Here is a 21532-nt window from a genome sequence, read left to right on the forward strand (position 1 = left end):
AACTTAAATTTAAATTTTTGAGAAACAAAAAAATCTAAAACTGTAAAATTTTGCATTTTAGATATGATAAGTGGAGGCTTAGTAAAGATATGGTGACTGAATTCATGATACATTATTAGAAATGTGTCAGAGGGATGGTGAAAGTCACAAAATTGGGGCCATTTGCAACAAATGTTTACACACTAATTTCAGGGAAAATTAGACATGATAGGCCTCATATTCAATTTTGACCTGCTGTATTTACTTAATCTACTTCATTTACTGTATTAGACATGTAGCCACTTTGTAAAAGGCAAAACAGTCCATATAAATGCATATTAATATGAATATGCCCTACAGATATCACTTAGGTATACACCATAATATTTTTTTTGTTGACGACAACTTTGAAAATGAAGATTTTGTCACAAAATGCTGATATAAATCCTACCAAGAGGTACTTGCACCATATTTTTCAGTTTCCAGTGATAACTGTTAACAAGTGTAGTCATGTGCCAGTGTCTGGGATACCTCAGTGTAGGATTTCTTGATTGGAAGGATGTTTGTAGTAATGACCACTGAATATGCATTATGGATTATTCTGCCATATGTATTACAAGCCAAATGTTAACCTTTTTGGCACATTTTCTGCAATAAACTTGACAAGTATACCAGCATCTGATTACTGAACACAATAAATACATTCAGACAGCATAGAATATTAGCCTATTAGATTTTCTAAGGATAAAAGACCATTTTTGAAAAATGACTGAAGTGTGTAATTTACATAAATGTAGGTGAAATGTATTATTAGAGTACTTAATCTTGTTAAAAACTGTATACTATTTATTTAAAGTGTTTAATTACATTTAGTTGTGATATATTCATTATATTTAGATCTTCTGTCCAATTGCAATAATTGAGAAACTCATTAAAATTCATATATGTAAAAAAAATTAAAATCTCAATATTGACTAACAAAATCCAACTTTTGCTCTTTTTTACCAAATTATTAGCTCAAAACTGTTAAAAAATATTGCAACAACCTGTAGTAACATCAGAGGTCATCTTATGCTATTTTGGAGGATACTGAAATTTAAAAGTTGAAAATTTTAATTTTAATTTTTAATAAATTCAAAAAAAATGTTTTTTAATTTAATAAAATATTTAGAAAATAAATAAATTAGTTTTCATATTCCTTGTGGTATGCACAATCAGTCTGTGTAATTTCACCTCTCTGGTTATAATACTTTCATCAGAATCAAGAATTTAACCGGTGTAATGTGTGAACTATATCAGGCCTCAGACCACAATTAATTTCGCTATATGTTTCTGTATAGCCTTAGTGGCTATAACATTTTTATTAATATCAGCAGGCCCGTGAAGTTTTGTATGTACCTTTGCCTGCATGGGGGACACATACCCTGAAAAGGACAACCCCTGTTGTCCAGCTCTTTCTCCCAGCATATTGGTTTAAACAGACACACCCTCTAAACCAGGCCGGAGTACACCCATTTTACACAAAAAGCACTACTTTTGCATGGGCCGGAATTACCAAAAACAAGTCTTCAATGTCAACAAGTTACACATGTTTACAAACTACATGCTATCCCCTGTCACTTCAGTCAAACAGTTGCCACTTCATAGCTGTCTGCCATGAAATAATCACAGTCAAACAGCAGACTACTTGCGCGGTCAAACTTCCGGATTTTGGACAACCAAATGGGAAGATAACTGTAATCTGAGGCCATGTATGCGCTTCACGTTAAACCAAATGGCCACGTTGGAAACCAATCGAATAGTTCCCGAACGTTAGCGAAACGTTTGCTGGTTGAACTTAGGGCATATTTGAAACCATTCATTCGATGACGTGTTATTAAATGTGATTTTCCAATAATTATAGTAAAAGCCGTAATCATTGACAAATTCGCCGAGTGAGCATTCAAAATACGGGTTCATTGCATGAAGTACTACAGGACAATTATAGCAATATAATAAAAAAACCCACTATAAAAATGCCACTTATAAAGAGTGACTAAGTACAATGAGGGCAAATAACACATACATGTTTACAATTGTGAAAAACAGATACGACGTAGTCACTGGCGTCTTTGCATTGCGAAATGTACACATTCAATTCAAGTTTAGAATCGTCAGAATACGACAAATTACGAAACTAAGATAATTGACCATCTATTGCAAATTACGAAACTAAGATAATTGACCATCTATTGTAAATTACGAAACTAAGATAATTGGCCATCTATTGTAATGTTTGGGAGCGGAATTTAGGTCAGTGAGTGGGACGCTCGCCTGTGGTGCTGGCGTCGCAGGATTAAATCACCACAGTGATTTCGTTCAACTATTTTATTTATCTCGTTCCAGCCAGTGCACCACAATTGATTAAAGGCCGTGATATGTGCTTTCCTGTCTGTGGGAAAGTTCATATAAAAGATTCCTCGCTGTATTAGATCAAATGTAGCGGGTTTCATCTGATGACTACGTGTTAGAATTGCTAAATGTTTGACATCCAATAGCCTGTGATTAATTAATCAATGTGTTCCAGTAGTGTCGTTAAACAACTCAAACGTCCACAGAACTACTAAGCTGACCACTGTATATATGTTCCCCACTAACAACAGTATTATATTAATCTGCTAATCACTTTATTTTTCAGGGCACATGGAATTTCGTAGGATGTGTGCGTAATAAACAATACACTTGTAGACGGGCCAAGTGCTTATTGCAATTTTGCCTTTAGGACAGTCTAGCAATATGTGTGTTTCTACTGGCAGTTTGGAAGTTTCGTGAAACTGCACGTGCTCGTTGTATCTTGTGTGATCCAAGCTGTTTGGAGGGCCATGCTTTTCTTGTGGTTTGTTTTGTGCTATAAAAGGGGTGTTTCGTAAAGGCAGTTTGTCTTTTCATCTGGGAACAATATGATCGTAAGTATAAGTGTTATAATAATTGGGAGGGTAATTTTAGTTATTGTAATAACGTTGGGAAGGGCTTTATTTTAGTAGATAAAACAGCTTGGATCAATTAAATAATATCTGTTTGTAATAAATATAGCATTATAAAACGTATCGTTTGTTATTTAATTTTGTAGTTTATATCGGCTTTCCGGTATAATATCAGCCCAGTCCCCCCCCCCCCCCCCCTTATTTTGTGTTAGGGTTAGGGTTATTTTTATTTGCGGAATGTTTGGACATTTTGGCAAAACCTTGTGAAACGCACTCTGTTAATCGATATTAAAGTCGATATGGATATAGGGAATGAGCAGGGGTTCAAACAACCGATAGTATTCAAATAAAAAGGGCAATAATGACTTTTAAAAATACCAAACAAGACTGTCGATAATGAAAATCGTCCATCGATACAAACATTGGGCTATTTTAGGAGCAGATTTCCTTAATAGAAATGGGAGTAACAAGACTTAAGAAATTGTATTTTATAATGTGTGGTAATGTTCCAATTCATAAAATGAAAAATGGTGGAATGTTAATGTCATTTCCAAAGAAACCAGTGTTGTACCCGCTAAGCACGAATTGTTTGCAGCAAAGTTAGATTGGGAGTGTGTTGGCGAAGATTGTGTTGAGGCAAATATTGGGTTTTGAAAGGGACAATTCGGTTGTTGCCAGATATTGGTAACGTATAAAGATGGGTTAATTCCAATTAATGCTATTTTGCGTTTACCGGAAGTTGAATGATTTAACGGTAAAATTCTGTTGCCTAGAATAGATGTCCTGGATCATTTATCCAATGCAATTTGGTTTTCGTCATTAGATCTAGCCTCTTGGTACTGGGAGGTACAGGTAGACCGCTTTTTAAAAAGCGTTCAGTTCAATGTGATGCCCTTTGGACTTTGTAATGCCCCTGAGACATTTCAACGTCTTATGGATTGTGTGTTGGCTTGATAGCAAGGACAAACGTGCCGACAGGAATTATTGTGTAACCAGGCGAGAGCTGTTGGCAGTCGTAGAAGAGGCGAAACACTTCAAGCATTATTTGTTAGGGTACAAATTTGTTTTGAGAACTGATCATGTATCTTTAACATGGCTTATGGATTTCAAAAACCCGGAGGGTCAAGTTGCTAGGTAATAGAATTGTTATCATCGTATAATAACAAAATGAAACATAGATCCGGGCAAAGTCGCAAAAGGCGGATGCGATATCTCGTAGGCCATGTAAACGACGCGAGCGCATAGGTGTCGCCACTGTTTTGGTGTCATCGTTGCGCGTATGCCAACAGGCAGATGAAACCATTGCGATAGTTTATAAAATGATAGAAACTCATTTACCCAAACCTATCCAGGCTGAACTACCAGTGACTCAGGTTGGGAATCGTTATTAAGTCACATTTGTGACGTCATTCTATTGTTCTAACGCATTATTTTTCAGGAATGGAGCGCTAACCCTTGAGCTGACTGGGGGGGGGGGGGGGGGGGGGGGGGGGGGGGGGGGGGGGGGGGTAAATGGTCAATTTTAAATGATAATAAAATCATTAAATGTTCACATTAATAATAAAACTACGTTTGATTCCTCCAAAACGCCCAAACGCAGATCTACTGTATTGAAAATGAGGCAGCGATGAACTTGGCTTTAGAGGATATTGTAATGCAAGTCTTTATTGATGGAAATGTATCGCGTTTCATATACCGTCGCCGTGCAACTTGATTAGTAACGGGGGCATCCCTAGTTTGAACGCGAACGTGCAGCCGCCTCTATGAAATGAATGTCCGCTATACTGGCTTGGGCTGTACCCTCGGCTTGTAAGCACACCTTGGCTTGTAAGCACACCTTAAGTGATTTAATAAACATGTCGTAAGTCAGACAATGACTCTTTAATTGTTATCCCAAAATAAAAGCTAGTTCACTCTGGATGTCCAGTTGAACACCTCGTAATATCTCTAATGCGGACACGAGGAATAATGGAGAATCTTGCAGCTTGTACAGTGGGACGGTTACTGTTCTGACCGAACTGTATCGTTTTGAAATGGTGAGAACTACTCAATGTTCAACACGCATCACCTCACGAGTACATAGCTGTACTGTGGGACTTTATCCGGTAACAAAGTAGATCTGCAAAATAATGTGGAAAAGGCTACTACAAACGCACCAAAAGACCACATTAACGGAATTGTGAAGTCTAGTTGCTGTTGAATGGCATAACGTATATGCGGTGCGATGGGTAATCTTTGAGCTGGAGGTTTTCTTGACCACGTTGAGATAACCTTGTATACTGCTAGCATTAAGAGAACGAGCTAGGAACACCATATATCTTAGTACTGTTAACTTGCTGGATGGCATTGCGGTCAGACCGAAATGGAGACATCTTAAATATGCTTTTAACATTGATGAATTAGGTTTTTTTTAGTATTTGTGGCATACGCCGACTGTTTGTACATCTTGATTTCGCTGAAGGTCTGAAACCACCGGTCCTGTAAGAACAAGGAATCCATTGTCATGTGATGGATCAATAGTCACTGCTGTAGTTATTCAGCCACAATGTGTTATCATATTCATGTAGTCGAGATGACCTTTCACTCACGATATTCTTCTTACCTGGAATATGTTTAGCTGTCTAGATGGAATCATATAATGCCGAATGCCGAAAGACAAAAGTGTTCACGAATACTCCACATTAAGCCAGTCGCTGTTATACATTCCGACACCGCCGAGATTACACATCTGTCGGACATTCATGATAGGAGACAATATTGCCATCTATAGCAATATAGAGTGGGAACAGTGGGATCGATTTCCCCTTGAAGCAAAATATATACACTTGTTTTTGTCCAAATGACGAAATTTCTTCATCAGTCTGCGGTATGGCAACTCTTGTAGATTTAGTGGCTGATAAAGAATCTGCTTCCTGTTCCACTTTTTCACGTGTTGAAAATGTTCAACGTCGCTTATGTCAGAAAAGTCAAACACTGAATTTTCAGCCAGAGGCTTGTCGTTTTTTCACATGTGGAAATGAGTTCGTCGTTACTTATGTGAGAAAAGTGTAACGTAATCTTAGACTGCACATTCACGTCAGCCACACGACTCCTACTAATAATAACAATATGAATGAATGAATGAATGAATGCATACATATAAATAAATAAATAAATAAATAAATACAACATCAGCTGCTGAGAGATTTTCTGAGAAAGATAACACACACCAACTACAGACAGTACACAAAGTAACAAGCGGGGGCTTGGAACTGGAAGCAGTTGGAAGGAAACGTGTTATCCGTTTTCGAACCGTCAATGTGCCATTATTGTTACAGATAAGCATAATTAATAACTATGATTCGGCAACTGTACTAACAGTTTAGCTAGGTTCGCAGATCGGTACGGTTAGTGACTTAAATATGGCTGCATTCTCAGAAGTATTATTATTTTAAATTATATATTAGCCACGAACTGTATTACATATAGCAGGCCGTTTAATCGTAAACAACTGGAAGCAAATTGCATGTGTCACCAACTACACTCGAAGTGGTGACCAATCACTATCCATATAGTAACGGTATGGTTGAGAAACATCTATTTTTAAATACCTGCAGATAATGTGTGTATATGTGTGTATATATTATATATATTATATATATATATATATATATATAATATATATATATATATATATATATATATATTATATATATATATATATTTATATCTATATATATATATTATTACGGGATAGGGCACAAGCCTAGGGCACAAGCCATATTAAGTTCGGAATATGATGACTGCAAATCCGATTTACATTAATGAGGTCAATGAGTTAAATGTTATTGACACATTGCAATCAGCGCACTAGTAAAAAAAAATAGACACGAATTCATGTTCTAGTAACGCATGCTATTATGTTGTGTATTGAGCAAAAATTATTGTCACAATTTTTTTTTGTCGGTCCAGGCATACTCATCTCCTCGCACAAATTGTTTTGTAACACATTTTTCGGGGGAACATGTCTCGACCCCTCTCCGTAAACTTTGCTCGCCTCGGTGTAGACCCCCTCGCCATGCTAAAATCCCTGCACATGCGTCGGCAGTGGTATTGTGTACGAAGATCCGCATCGCCCCCCCCCCCCCCCCCGAAAAAACACAAACAACAAAAAAACAAAAAAAATAATAAAAAAATAAAATAAAAAACCCACAAAAGAAAACCCCAACAACAAACAAAAAACGGCAACAAATTAAACAAAATAACCCTCGCTCCCTACTCCTACTCCCAACAAATAAATAATAAGTATCGCTTGCTCAATCCCCTGGTCAAGCAAATTTTCCCCGATAATTGTCAGGAGTAACGTGTCGCCCCCTGTAAACGTTACTCACCTCAGTCTAGACCCCCCCCCCCCCTTGCTAAAATTCCTGCACAAAATAACAAACACACACGCAATGATACAAAAATAAAAGAAAAACAAATGAGTAAAAAAAAAAAAAAAAAAAAAAACATAATAGACACAAATGGGTGAGTTTTATTTATTTCGGCATATTCGCCTTTTTTTTTTTTCTTTTTTTTTTTTCAAGAAATAATATATTTTAAATTATTTTAAAATCTCTATACACAGCGGTCGTGCACTGTATATAAAATTCAAAGGTACTTTACACGACTGCCGTAATATATATATATATATATATATATATATATATATATGTATATGTATATGTATATAATGTATATAATGTATATAATGTATATATTATATATTATATATTATATATATATATATATATATTATATATTATATACTCTTCAAAAAAAGAAACGCAAAAGGGTACAAATGGGTTATAACTCCGATTTTATGTTTCCTACCGGTTCATGCTTTGTGAATATAAGGTCATTGCATGTCCCAAACACATTCCCACGGTTACATTCGATACAACGCAGTTACTGTACAATAAAGTTCCAAAATGTGAATATTCGCAAAAACGCAGCCACGTGCAAACCATGTCACCACTGCACGTGCGTTGTCTGCACGTGCAACATGAACACCCGACAGTATAAAATTGCAGGGTGTTCGCTTGCCTGGCCTCTGTATCTGGCCGACAGTTGACAATCCAGGACATGCCACGTCTCAGTGAACCGCAGAGAAACAATGCCATCGGCCGACTAGACGCAGGCGAATCCAGAACGGCCGTTGCCAGGGCATTCCATGTGTCCCCAAGCACCATCTCCAGACTGTGGGACCGTTACCAGCAACATGGATCAACACGTGACCTCCCTAGATCCGGTCGACCACGGGTCACTACCCCCGGGCATGACCGCTACATCCGGGTACGCCACCTTCGGGAACGATTGACTACTGCCACCTCCACAGCCGCAGCAATACCAGGTTTGCGCAGGATATCCGACCAGACCGTACGGAACCGCCTACGTGAGGTAGGAATTCGTGCCAGACGTCCAGTTCGAGGTGTCATCTTAACACCACAACACCGTCGACTCGACTGCAGTGGTGCCAGATTCATCGACAATGGCCTCAACTGCGATGGAGACAGGTGTGGTTCTGTGACGAGTCCCGATTTCTGCTCCGACGTCATGATGGAAGATGTCGCGTATATAGGCGTCGTGGTGAACGTTATGAGGCAAACTGCGTGCAGGAAGTGGACAGATTCGGCGGGGGTAGTGTCATGGTGTGGGCAGCCATCTCACACACTGGCAGAACTGACCTGGTCCACGTGCAGGGCAACCTGAATGCACAGGGCTACATTGACCAGATCCTCCGGCCACACATCGTTCCAGTTATGGCCAACGCCAACGCAGTGTTCCAACATGACAACGCCAGGCCTCACACAGCACGTCTCACAACGGCTTTCCTACAGAACAACAACATTAATGTCCCTCCTTGGCCATCGACATCACCGGATTTGAACCCAATTGAGCATCTATGGGACGAGTTGGACCGACGCGTCCGACAGCGACAACCACAGCCCCAGACCCTGCCCGAGCTGGCAGCAGCCTTGCAGGCCGAGTGGGCCACCATCCCCCGGGACGTCATCCGTACTCTGGTTGCTTCAATGGGCAGGCGGTGCCAGGCAGTTGTCAACACACGCGGAGGCCACACCCGGTATTGACTCCAGATGACCTTGACCTTGGTGGTGTGTCCTATCACTTACTCACAATGGACTAGAGTGAATAGTGAACAATCCTGCAACATTTGGTAATTATCGGACTCACCATTCAATAATTAAATCAATTCTCCAAATGTTACGACAATGTGGTTTTGCGTTTCTTCTTTTGAAGAGTATATATTATATATATAATATATATTATATATTATATAATATATAATATATATATATATATATATATATATATTATATATTATATATTATATATATATATATATATATATATATATTATATTATATATATTATATATATTATATATATTATATATTATATATAGCCTCAACAATACTCGGTTTTGTCGTACGTTTTAGACTCCTCATAAGAGTTCCAATTGTTAAAACAGAAGCTGCTCACTGGTTACCATGGGATTCCCTCAATCGTGGTTCAATTAGAATGTTTTGGGTGATACAATAGCGAGTTTTGGTATTCCAAATTAATGTAATTGTCATTTATAATCCATATTTAGAGAAATAAGGGTCACTAAATCTACAAGGGCCACTAAATCTATGACAGAGTGCCTAACTCTACATTCCTTAAAAACAATGGGTATCTACCCCTACGGAGTATCGGCTCCATTATGTGTAAGAAATAGTTACTAGACTATTCCCCTCTACGAAATTCATGATGGATTTCTCGTTCGATCACTAGATGAGGGTAAAGGGACAGACAGTGCTAAAAATAACATTTTAGAGGGATTGCACGAAAACATTGCAGACGGTGGACATAACGGGATTAGTCGGATGATTTCTAAGATTGAAGCACGTTATTAGTGGCCCGGCTGGGTTAGTGATATTAAAATGTAAGTTCCAGTCGCGTAGCAATAGACCGGGCATGATGACCGATATATCCAGTTTTCCCTTTCGAAGAATAGCTGTCGATCATCCAGGACCGTGGCATGTTACCGATAGAGGTAATAGATGGATTATGGTAGTTCAGGACTTTTACACGAAATGGGCCGAAGCCTATGCTATCCATGACCAGGAGGCGGTGACGGTGGCAAGTAAACTAGTCGATGGAGTTAATTTGTTGATATGGAGTTCCACATTACATTCGGATCAGGGTGCTAATTTTGATTCAAAATATTCCATGAAATGTGTAAACTTCTCGGTATTAGAAAAAGGTGAACAATTGCATATTACCCTCGGTCTAACGGTCTTGTGGAACGCATGAATAGAACCGTGGCAGCCATGCTTAGTTTGTATGTGCCAAAGGCTCGGACAGATTGGGATAACCATCTACCCAAGTTGATGTTCGCTTATCGTAGCGGTGAACGGGAATCGTCTAAGTTTACTCCCAATTTTCTCATTTTTTGGCTGAGAAGTAAAGTTACCAGTTGAAATGGTAGAAGGTTCACTAGAAAGAACAGTCCCCACTTCAAAATTCTGTACGGGAGACTCGCCGAGAATTTCAAAAGCTTTAGTTATCCTTCAGAACAGAACTGTATTACACCCAGGCCGTTAGGCAACGGCATATGGGGAAACATGAACAATTACATAATATAATAAGTGACAAGAGAGGACAGGGTTTACAGGAGAACATTACACAGTAAATAATATAGTATATGAATAGTTAAATTATATAAATACATATATGCCCGGTACAATAAGTCAATAATATTGGGTATAGTAGAATAATTGAAGTTCATTTATATAATTTGTTATACATGTACTAATATATATAGATTGATTAAAATCGGGATATGTGCTATATTAAGGCATATTGGAGTGATGTGCTATATATTGATACAAATAGCTACGGGCTTTTAAATTTATGATTAATTTCTTTAATTTGCTGACTTTTCTTGGGACCACCTGTTTTATTAATTCTTAATTAATTCTTTAAATTTTAGGGTACTGGGGTTCACACAATAATATAGTTTTAGGAGTTTTTTTTAGACTTGGTAAAGAAGGCACAAATGAGTAGATAATGATATTCATCACCAATATCGTTAGAATCACAAAGTGTGCATAAGCTATTTTCTACTAGTATATTATTCCATCGTCGTACTTCAATCGGGATATAATGATCTGATGTTCTGAATTTAAGAATAATGATCCATAATTTTTCAGGTATTATGGTGAGGTATTTAAAAAAAATTAACCGATTTTTAAAAATTGTATAATTTTTTCCTATAAACGATGATGCATTGTTATTGTTCCACGTTTGAAGGTACTGGTCATGCTGCCTCAATTTGATATATTCAAGAGGTTTTTTTGTTGTTGAAAATCTTCGAGACAACCATATATCGGTCATACTATGTTGTTAAATAATTGTTTGATATGTTGAATCCAAGTGTAGCTGTGTCAGTTTACGGACGAGTCCTGTAACATAAATGCGTGCAATAGAAATAATAGTTTTGTTTGTTTTCCTGATACAATTGTGGCCCAGAAATTTATAATTCGTTGTCGAATAATTAGTTTAATCTATGTCCTAGTTCGTATAACTCAAATATCGGTGTACCTTTTTAAACTGGAAGCAGGCGTCTCAGGAAATGCATGTATGTTTTCAATAATGTCAGTGTTTTCATAACCCCATAATTTGCATCCATACAGCAAAATAGGTAATACCATTGCGTGAAACAATTTTAACTTACATTCTGTTGATAGATTTTTTATCTTTAGATTTAGATAAAATGAAATACATTGCTTTTGTAGCTTGTTGGAATAAAAGTTGTCTTGCTGTGTGTTGAACTTGTTTTATTTATTAAAAGTTAAACCAAAGTAGTAATATTCTTTAACGTTTTCGAGAACCTTATTTCCGAGGTAAAAGTTTTGTTGTAATTGTTGGTTGTGCCATTGAAAAGTAATGTGTTTGTCTTGTTGATATTGATTTTAAGCTTCCATTTATTACAATAATTGTGAAACATGTTGAGGGTATGTTATAAATCATGTGGGGTCGTTGCTAGGAGGGCTGTGTCGTCTGCATATAGCAGGGTAAGCAAGGAAATACCAGCTAAAAGAAATATATCGAGATCATAGATAACAGGAGAGACCCCAATGTAGTTTTAGCTAAGAAGATACGTTGCCATGTCATTTAGGTTTTCTATTATCTTCCTCTCTACCGCTTTTGTTTGTTTACACTGCTTAAACTGGGTTTCTGTCACGCCACTGTTTGTTACGTTTTCACTCTGTCTTTGTCTGTTTGGCCATGAACAAAGGGAGTATCCAATTGCGTTGCAACATAAACACATGGCGTCTCTGCGTAGCATCACGGCGTCTCTGCGTAGCATCACAACAAGAAGTGCATGTCCCATAAACTCGGCACAATGCGGAATGTTATTAAACTCCTCCTCCGTGCACACAATGCGGAATGTTATTAAACTCCTCCTCCGTGCACCAATGCGGAATGTTATTAAACTCCTCCTCAGTGCACACAATGCGGAATGTTATTAAACTCCTCCTCCGTGCACCAATGCGGAATGTTATTAAACTCCTCCTCCGTGCACACAATGCGGAATGTTATTAAACTCCTCCTCCGTGCACACAATGCGGAATGTTATTAAACTCCTCCGTGCACACAATGCGGAATGTTATTAAACTCCTCCTCCGTGCGCACAATGCGGAATGTTATTAAACTCCTCCTCCGTGCACACAATGCGGAATGTTATTAAACTCGTCAGTGCACACAATGCGGAATGTTATTAAACTCCTCCTCCGTGCACACAATGCGGAATGTTATTAAACTCCTCAGTGCACACAATGCGGAATGTTATTAAACTCCTCCGTGCACACAATGCGGAATGTTATTAAACTCCTCCTCCGTGCACACAGTGCGGAATGTTATTAAACTCCTCCTCCGTGCACACAATGCGGAATGTTATTAAACTCCTCCTCAGTGCACACCTCCTCAGTGCACACAATGCGGAATGTTATTAAACTCCTCCTCCGTGCGCACAATGCGGAATGTTATTAAACTCCTCCTCCGTGCACACAATGCGGAATGTTATTAAACTCCTCCGTGCGCACAATGCGGAATGTTATTAAACTCCTCCTCCGTGCACACAATGCGGAATGTTATTAAACTCGTCAGTGCACACAATGCGGAATGTTATTAAACTCCTCCTCCGTGCACACAATGCGGAATGTTATTAAACTCCTCAGTGCACACAATGCGGAATGTTATTAAACTTCTCCTCCGTGCACACAATGCGGAATGTTATTAAACTCCTCCTCCGTGCACACAGTGCGGAATGTTATTAAACTCCTCCTCCGTGCACACAATGCGGAATGTTATTAAACTCCTCCTCAGTGCACACCTCCTCAGTGCACACAATGCGGAATGTTATTAAACTCCTCCTCCGTGCGCACAATGCGGAATGTTATTAAACTCCTCCTCCGTGCACACAATGCGGAATGTTATTAAACTCCTCCGTGCACACAATGCGGAATGTTATTAAACTCAACTCCATGCACACAATGCGGAATGTTATTAAACTCGTCAGTGCACACAATACGGAATGTTATTAAACTCCTCCTCCGTGCACACAATGCGGAATGTTATTAAACTCCTCCTCCGTGCACACAATGCGGAATGTTATTAAACTCCTCCTCCGTGCACACAATGCGGAATGTTATTAAACTCCTTCTCCGTGCACACAATGCGGAATGTTATTAAACTCCTCCTCCGTGCACACAATGCGGAATGTTATTAAACTCCTTCTCCGTGCACACAATGCGGAATGTTATTAAACTCCTCCTCCGTGCGAACAATTCGGAACGTTCTCACGTTTTGTTTTTTATATTGCCAACGTTTTTTAAAGGAAGTAGAGACAACCATAACACAGTTCTTTCTTCAAAGTAGTCGCAGATGAACGTTTCATCGACCCACTCGGTAGCCAATGAATTCGACCTTCAAACATCCGTTGAGAACCGAACACGCCAAACTGAAAAGCACTGACCCTATCATAATATCATCTGAGCAAGCTTTTATAAATTTGTCTTTCGTTTCAGTCCACAAAGCCTACAATCCAGTCACAGAAGTCTTTCATCTGACTGATAGACGCGATGTCTTTTTCCGGTATGATATCCAAGATGGCGTCTCTCACGTCTCCCCACTGCAGTGATCTGGAAGACCCGTGCTACACGGGCAGAAGCCGAACACGGCAATCCATGACGCCGAACAATGCAATCCATGACGCCGAACACGGCAATCCATGACGCCAAACACGGCAATCCATGACGTCGAACACAATGTATCGGTCACACGTACGCATTGTTTACTATTGCAAAAATAAAATCGATAAGCTCCAATTTCTTCTGTTGTCCTTTCTTTCTTTCCTATATCTTTTCCATCTGTCACTTCTATATCTTGAACATTATCGTCCTCATCCAATTAGTCGGGTTTGACGACATAACCGTACATACAATGTGTTGAGTGCGTCGTTAAATAAAACATTTCTTTCTTTTTTATGGTAACGTATTTTGTAATTTTCTTAAGTTAAAGGGAAATTCCTGAGTTTGCTGCAATTTTTAAGATGTTATCGACTAAGGGACACGTTTTAACGAGTGTAAATACGTATCAAATAAGTGTTATGCATACAATGTTATTGGCTGTATATTAAACGTGTTTCTGACCATTCTAATATTTGCTCTAGGTTAACTGTTATTTTATTTCCTAAAATTATAGATATAGATTATATATTATATTATATTATATTATATATTATATTATATATTATGTATTATAATATATTATATATTATATTATATATTATATTATATTATATTATATAATATTGGTACGTACGGAATTACTTAAATACAAATATAATATTTACAAATATTAAGACGACCAGAAATACCTTGAATATACAGACACCGATATTGTTAACAAGAACATATATTTAATATGTAAGTTTAATCGTAGACATGTTGTTTGTTAGTCGGATACATTTTACAATGGAACAAACTCAGGAATGTCCCTTTAACGAAAAAATTGTGAAATACCATTTGAAACGCGCAGCTCCCGCTCCCCACCCCCTGGAACTGCGCCTGACAAATAATAGCAGTAGCGCAGAACTATGTACAGTATTAATCCATTGTTCGTCACCAGCAGAACTGATGACGCAAAATATATAATATACAAAAATATTCATGCTAAATAAATAACAGGCAGTTCTCTGTGAAATGCAACATGTACCCTCACGTCTTGACCTGTGGGTTATACTTATTATATTGGATGTTTCAATAATATAAATGTGAAAACAAAATAGATGTAGATAAAATTAGTTGGGTGTATTTGTTTTTGTGGGGTTAGGGTAGGTGGGGTATTTAATTGTAGGTATAATATGTACACTCCACTTTAGGCATCTTAAATGCATTATTTAATCACTTAGAATAGACCGTGTTTTTCGTCTTCATCGGAGACACCCCTGCGCGTGCTGTAACCTCACCGTGGTGCAGGGGTGTACAGCACAAATTGAAGTTTAGAGTAAAATTCGGTGTCCGTAAAATTCTGTGATATTTGTATTTGTATTTTTGCACAGTTCTTTACACTGTTTTTGTTTAAACCTTGAATTTTTATATTGATGTTGATCATCACTTTATTTATTTGCATTACCATAGTTTGACACCCAATAGCCGATGTATTTTTTGTGCTGGGGTGTCGTTAAACATTCATGCATTCATTCATTCATCGGAGACAATCTGTCATTGTTATCAAATATACAAGAAACAAAGAATATTTAGTAATAGTTTTAAAGGGATTCCTAGTGTGTGTGCCAAAAATTATCAATATTGAAAAGGAAATATTTTCAGCAAACCCAGCGACAAACTCATCAAGGGAACGTTTAACAAGTAATACAATAATTGTAGCCCGGTGTTAAACTAGGTGTCTTGAAACATGGGCATATTAAATGTAAAATGCAGATAACGCATGGTTTAATTCATAGGTTTCTAAAACCAACGGATAACCCAGACATATGCAATGGGGCCCAAACAATACCCTTGCCCGACACGGTTCATTGTCAAACAATACCCTTGCCCGACACTGTTCATTGCCAAACAATACCCTTGCCCGACACGGTTCATTGCCAAACAATACCCTTGCCCGACACGGTTCATTGCCAAACAATACCCTTGCCCGACACGGTTCATTGCCAAACAATACCCTTGCCCGACACGGTTCATTGCCAAACAATACCCTTGCCCGACACGGTTCATTGCCAAACAATACCCTTGCCCGACACGGTTCATTGCCAAACAATACCCTTGCCCGACACGGTTCATTGCGAAACACTACTCCATATTCTAGTGGCGAGGCGTAGCCCAGTTGTAAAGTGCTCGCATGATGCTCGCTCGCACTGGGCTATTTGTCTTGAGATAAACAACTGGTATACAATAATTTTGAACGCCTTGGCCAAGAGACAGGCTGCCATCGTATTCATTAAGGAACTGGATGTAGCCCAGTGGTAAAGCGCTCGCTCGATGCGCAGTTGGTCGGGGATCGATCCTCATCGGTGAGCCCATTGAGCTATTTTTCGTTCCAGCCAATGCACCACGACTGTCATATCAAATACCGTTGTATGTACTACCCTGTCTGTGGGATGGTGCTACTAATCGAAACGAGTACCCCATGAAGTGGCCACAGAGGGTTTCCTGTCAATATGTGTGGTCCTTAACCATATGTCTGACGGCATATAACCCTGGATCATCACTTCCTATCTCCACTAAATTAATGAATGCCCCTAAAACATGTGTATGACGACATGAAGAGCTCAAATCTCAAAGTTCTGGCTAAAATGTGGTTTCGAGTTCAACAGAAGAGCAAAGACAAAACAAAACAACAAAAACCAACCAACATATTGCTAGACTGTCCTAAAAGCACAATTGCAATATGACGGCAACGGATATCTTTGATTTTAATCTCAATGTGACCTCAAACTGCAAAACTAACCCCACCATAAGAATAGGCACCGTCTATGTAATAGTGAGCGCTTACGACAAGATGAAAACACCTATACAGACTGAGTCTCATATGACGGTCATGAAAACATTTGTCAAAATTGTGTAGCGGAAGTGAAATCGCGTTAAAAAATCGAGTAAATGGGTAACATATCTGCGAGGAATGCAGAAAAAGGCTAATTAATCTTACTTTCGTAAATACCTTATGATCGGAATCTTGCTGATATATTTTTAGAAAATACATTCCATACATTACCGTGCAAAACAAGAGTGCATTGAATTTCTTAAATAGGATGTTGGCCAGAAAACATGGCGGATTCGCATATGCATTGTGGGCGAGACGAATTAAAAAAAAATCAAATAAGTATATTCATAAATACACGAACAGTATAAATGTGTTTTGCCATGTATTGCGGTCTGTTAATATATGAACAAACAAAATAATATGGCAGACAAACGAACATGTACGGAATGTTTTGACATGATTCGTGAAACACATTTTAGTTCAAGATAACTTAAAACAAATGCTAATGTAAAAAATACACAGGCTAATTCAAGTCAATGGTTTTTTTTCTTTCAAAATTTAATTTCAAACAAGGAATCTGACAATATGTTTATCTCATCGACTTACTAATATTACGTACTTTAGTAGTATATTTTCGACTAATTCCCCTTGTTGCTACGATATGTCACGTGATGGTGTGTTGAGCAGACGACATACCTTTTGGTCACAACGATGTCTGAGATAGAAAAAGGAAAACGTCTCCTCGATATATACTCTTCAAAAGAAGAAACGCAAAACCACATTGTCGTAACATTTGGAGAATTGATTTAATTATTGAATGGTGAGTCCGATAATTACCAAATGTTGCAGGATTGTTCACAATTCACTCTAGTCCATTGTGAGTAAGTGATAGGACACACCACCAAGGTCAAGGTCATCTGGAGTCAATACCGGGTGTGACCTCCGCGTGTGTTGACAACTGCCTGGCACCGCCTGCCCATTGAAGCAACCAGAGTACGGATGACGTCCCGGGGGATGGTGGCCCACTCGGTCTGCAAGGCTGCTGCCAGCTCGGGCAGGGTCTGGGGCTGTGGTTGTCGCTGTCGGAGGCGTCGGTCCAACTCGTCCCATAGATGCTCAATTGGGTTCAAATCCGGTGATATCGATGGCCTAGGAAGGACATTAATGTTGTTGTCCTGTAGGAAAGCCGTTGTGAGACGTGCTGTGTGAGGCTTGGCGTTGTCATGTTGGAACACTGCGTTGGCGTTGGCCATAACTGGAACGATGTGTGGCCGGAGGATCTGGTCAATGTAGCCCTGTGCATTCAGGTTGCCCTGCACGTGGACCAGGTCAGTTCTGCCAGTGTGTGAGATGGCTGCCCACACCATGACACTACCCCCGCCGAATCTGTCCACTTCCTGCACGCAGTTTGCCGCATAACGTTCACCACGACGCCTATACACGCGACATCTTCCATCATGACGTCGGAGCAGAAATCGGGACTCGTCACTGAACCACACCTGTCTCCATCGCAGTTGAGGCCATTGTCGATGAATCTGGCACCACTGCAGTCGAGTCGACGGTGTTGTGGTGTTAAGATGACACCTCGAACTGGACGTCTGGCACGAATTCCTACCTCACGTAGGCGGTTCCGTACGGTCTGGTCGGATATCCTGCGCAAACCTGGTATTGCTGCGGCTGTGGAGGTGGCAGTAGTCAATCGTTCCCGAAGGTGGCGTACCCGGATGTAGCGGTCCTGCCCGGGGGTAGTGACCCGTGGTCGACCGGATCTAGGGATCCATGTTGCTGGTAACGGTCCCACAGTCTGGAGATGGTGCTTGGGGACACATGGAATATTCACATTTTGGAACTTTATTGTACAGTAGCTGCGTTTTATCGAATGTAACCGTGGGAATGTGTTTGGGACATGCAATGACCTTATATTCACAAAGCATGAACCGGTAGGAAACATAAAATCGGAGTTATAACCCATTTGTACCATTTTGCGTTTCTTTTTTTGAAGAGTATATATCAAAGTGGAGTTCAATCGGCAAAAGTTTTGAGTGATATAACAAACGGACCTAAATCTACTGTCTATGATAATTTGAAGTTTCGAGAAGGGAAGAGCGAGTTACGATGTTCATCCGAATTGGTCAGCACAACACATTGTTGATGAATGTGCGAGAAGATGGACCATTAGTCGAACATTAGCCAGCAGTATCTAAATGTGAACCACAAATGATACCGCTCATGACAGATGAGCATACACGGAAAAGAGAGGACTGGTACATCGTCCATCGTGACTATAACTTTGACGTCATATTTACGGACGAAAGTAGGTTCCAAATTTCACAGATGTACACGAAAACGGTGGGCTAAATTTGCACACTGTCAGAAAGTGGTCCCAAAATTCTCACCAGCTGTTACTGTATGAGGAGGCATAAGCAAGTTGGGATTGTCTCCCCTAGTTATGGTGAATTGAAATATTTACTGTCAAGTACTGTGACATTTTAGAGGAGCGATTGTTAAACTCGGCCATTATGACAAATTACATTCCTTTCCTTCTCCAACAGGATAATGCAAGGCCACACACCGCAACATACACCCGCGACTGGTTTAAGCGGCATCACGTGACCGTACTACACTGGCCAGCTGCTTCACCCGATTTAAACCCTATAGAAAATGTCTGGCAGAAAAAGGTTAAGCACCCCCAGATATGATTACTTATATAATATTGGCATGCATTGCAACTGAAATTGCAATTACGATTCTGACAGGCATCGCGTTCCATAGAAAGGATGAGATCATGCAAGCATGGCAATCTCATCGTCACGTGCACGTGCAACATGCCACCCATGAGTTTTTCCAAAGTGCAGTATGGGTGCGTGCCCAAAATGGGTATTTAATGTGGCCATCTTGCACTGTTCGATCATTATCAGTGAAGACGAATCGAAGGAGAATATCACTGGATCAAAGATCACAAATAATCGGCATGCGTAACGCAGGAATGACGTTCAAAGCCATCGGCCGTCAGCTGGGGTACAACTACACAGTAATTAGCAGACTCGTCAGGAAACATGCCGTAACCAAATCTGTGAAGGATTTGCCACGGTCAGGTAGACCTCGTGTGACATCAAACCGTGAAGACGTAGTACTGGGGCGGCTGGTACGGCGTCTACCGTTTGCAACAAGCACGGCGTTGAAACGTGAGTGGCTGCCCAATCGCCTCAACCGCCTCAAACTGTTGGGATTGGCGTCCAGACGAGTCATCAAGCGTCCCTTACTTTGGCATGGTGTCTAGCACGGCGAGCGTGGAATCTGAGAACATGGAGAAGGATTCATTGGTCCGACGAAAGCCGGTTCCTGCTCCACGTTACGGATGGGCGAATGAGGGTTTAGAGGCGGGAAAATATGGCTTATGCACCTAAGAACATCCAACCAACTGTCCCATACGGAGGAGGCTCGGTAATGATTTGGGTGTGCATCTCCCATGACTGCAAGCTGGACCTGGTCACCATTCAGGGCAATTTGACAGGTGACCAGTACATCCGTCAGGTCCTGGAACCAGTTGTCGTGCCACATTTCGACAACCACCCACTCGCTACAAGGCCTCAGTACATGGATGAAAACGCCAGGCCTCATCGTTCCCGGGCTGTGACGGCGCATCTCCAGAACAACGCTGTGACGACTTTGCCTTGGCCCGCCATGAGCCCCGATCTGAATCCCCTGGAGCACATTTGGGACATTCTTGGCCGTCGAATACAGAAACTGGACCCCCCCCTGTACAGAATCTGAGATAATTGGAAGCTGCTTTGCATCGGGAGTGGCTGTTGCTGCCTCGTCAGAAGATCCGACACTTGACTGGGAGGGTGAGGAGCAGGCTTGAGGTGGTCATCCGAGCACGTGGAGGGTACACAAAGTACTGAACGTTTGGACTGCCAGTGTCGTCTAGGTAACCGAACAAACTTTTTACCCAGAATTGACAATCTGCAAATGTCGTGTGGGCTCTGTAGATCCATACTTATAACGGGTATGTTTTGGGGTGAAAACACGACTGGTGAGGTTGCGACCATATTGTGATTAAAAATGCACCACAGCTGACAATTGTTTGTGTTTTCCTATTGTCAGAATGTTGTTCTTGCCTTTCACATACATTGCAATGACTTCATTACGTCAGTAATTGCATGCCAAAAAAATTTTTGATTCCTCAGTCAGAAATTTCGTGGGGGTGCTTAACTTTTTTCTGTGTGTATATTATGTCAGATGCCATATAACTGTAAATAAAATGTGTTGAGTGTGTCGTGAAATAAAACATGTCCTTCCTTCCTTTTTTGACCATAACAATTCCTACAGATTCGAGAAAACAAATCTGTACGGTGAATTCGCTGTCCAAATCGAGTCATATTTTCAACTTGTTCGCGACTTTACGCCAGCTAGCTGGAGACGAATCCGCGACGAATTGTTTATTAAATATAGGTCATACTACAATATACTCCGCCAGGGAGGTGGAAAAGAAC

At 39.9% G+C, this 21532-nt stretch overlaps 1 long non-coding RNA gene across 1 annotated transcript; it reads left to right on the forward strand.

Moving 5' to 3' along the window:
• The first annotated feature begins 2879 nt into the window (after positions 1-2879).
• LOC121372898 lies at positions 2880-14356 on the forward strand. Its single transcript, XR_005958023.1, has 2 exons — positions 2880-2924; positions 14060-14356. It is a non-coding gene; the product is annotated as an uncharacterized LOC121372898 (long non-coding RNA).
• The last annotated feature ends 7176 nt before the right edge of the window (positions 14357-21532 follow it).

This window comes from Gigantopelta aegis, chromosome 5 (genome assembly GCF_016097555.1).
Source record: "Gigantopelta aegis isolate Gae_Host chromosome 5, Gae_host_genome, whole genome shotgun sequence".
Taxonomy (NCBI): Eukaryota; Metazoa; Mollusca; class Gastropoda; order Neomphalida; family Peltospiridae; genus Gigantopelta; species Gigantopelta aegis.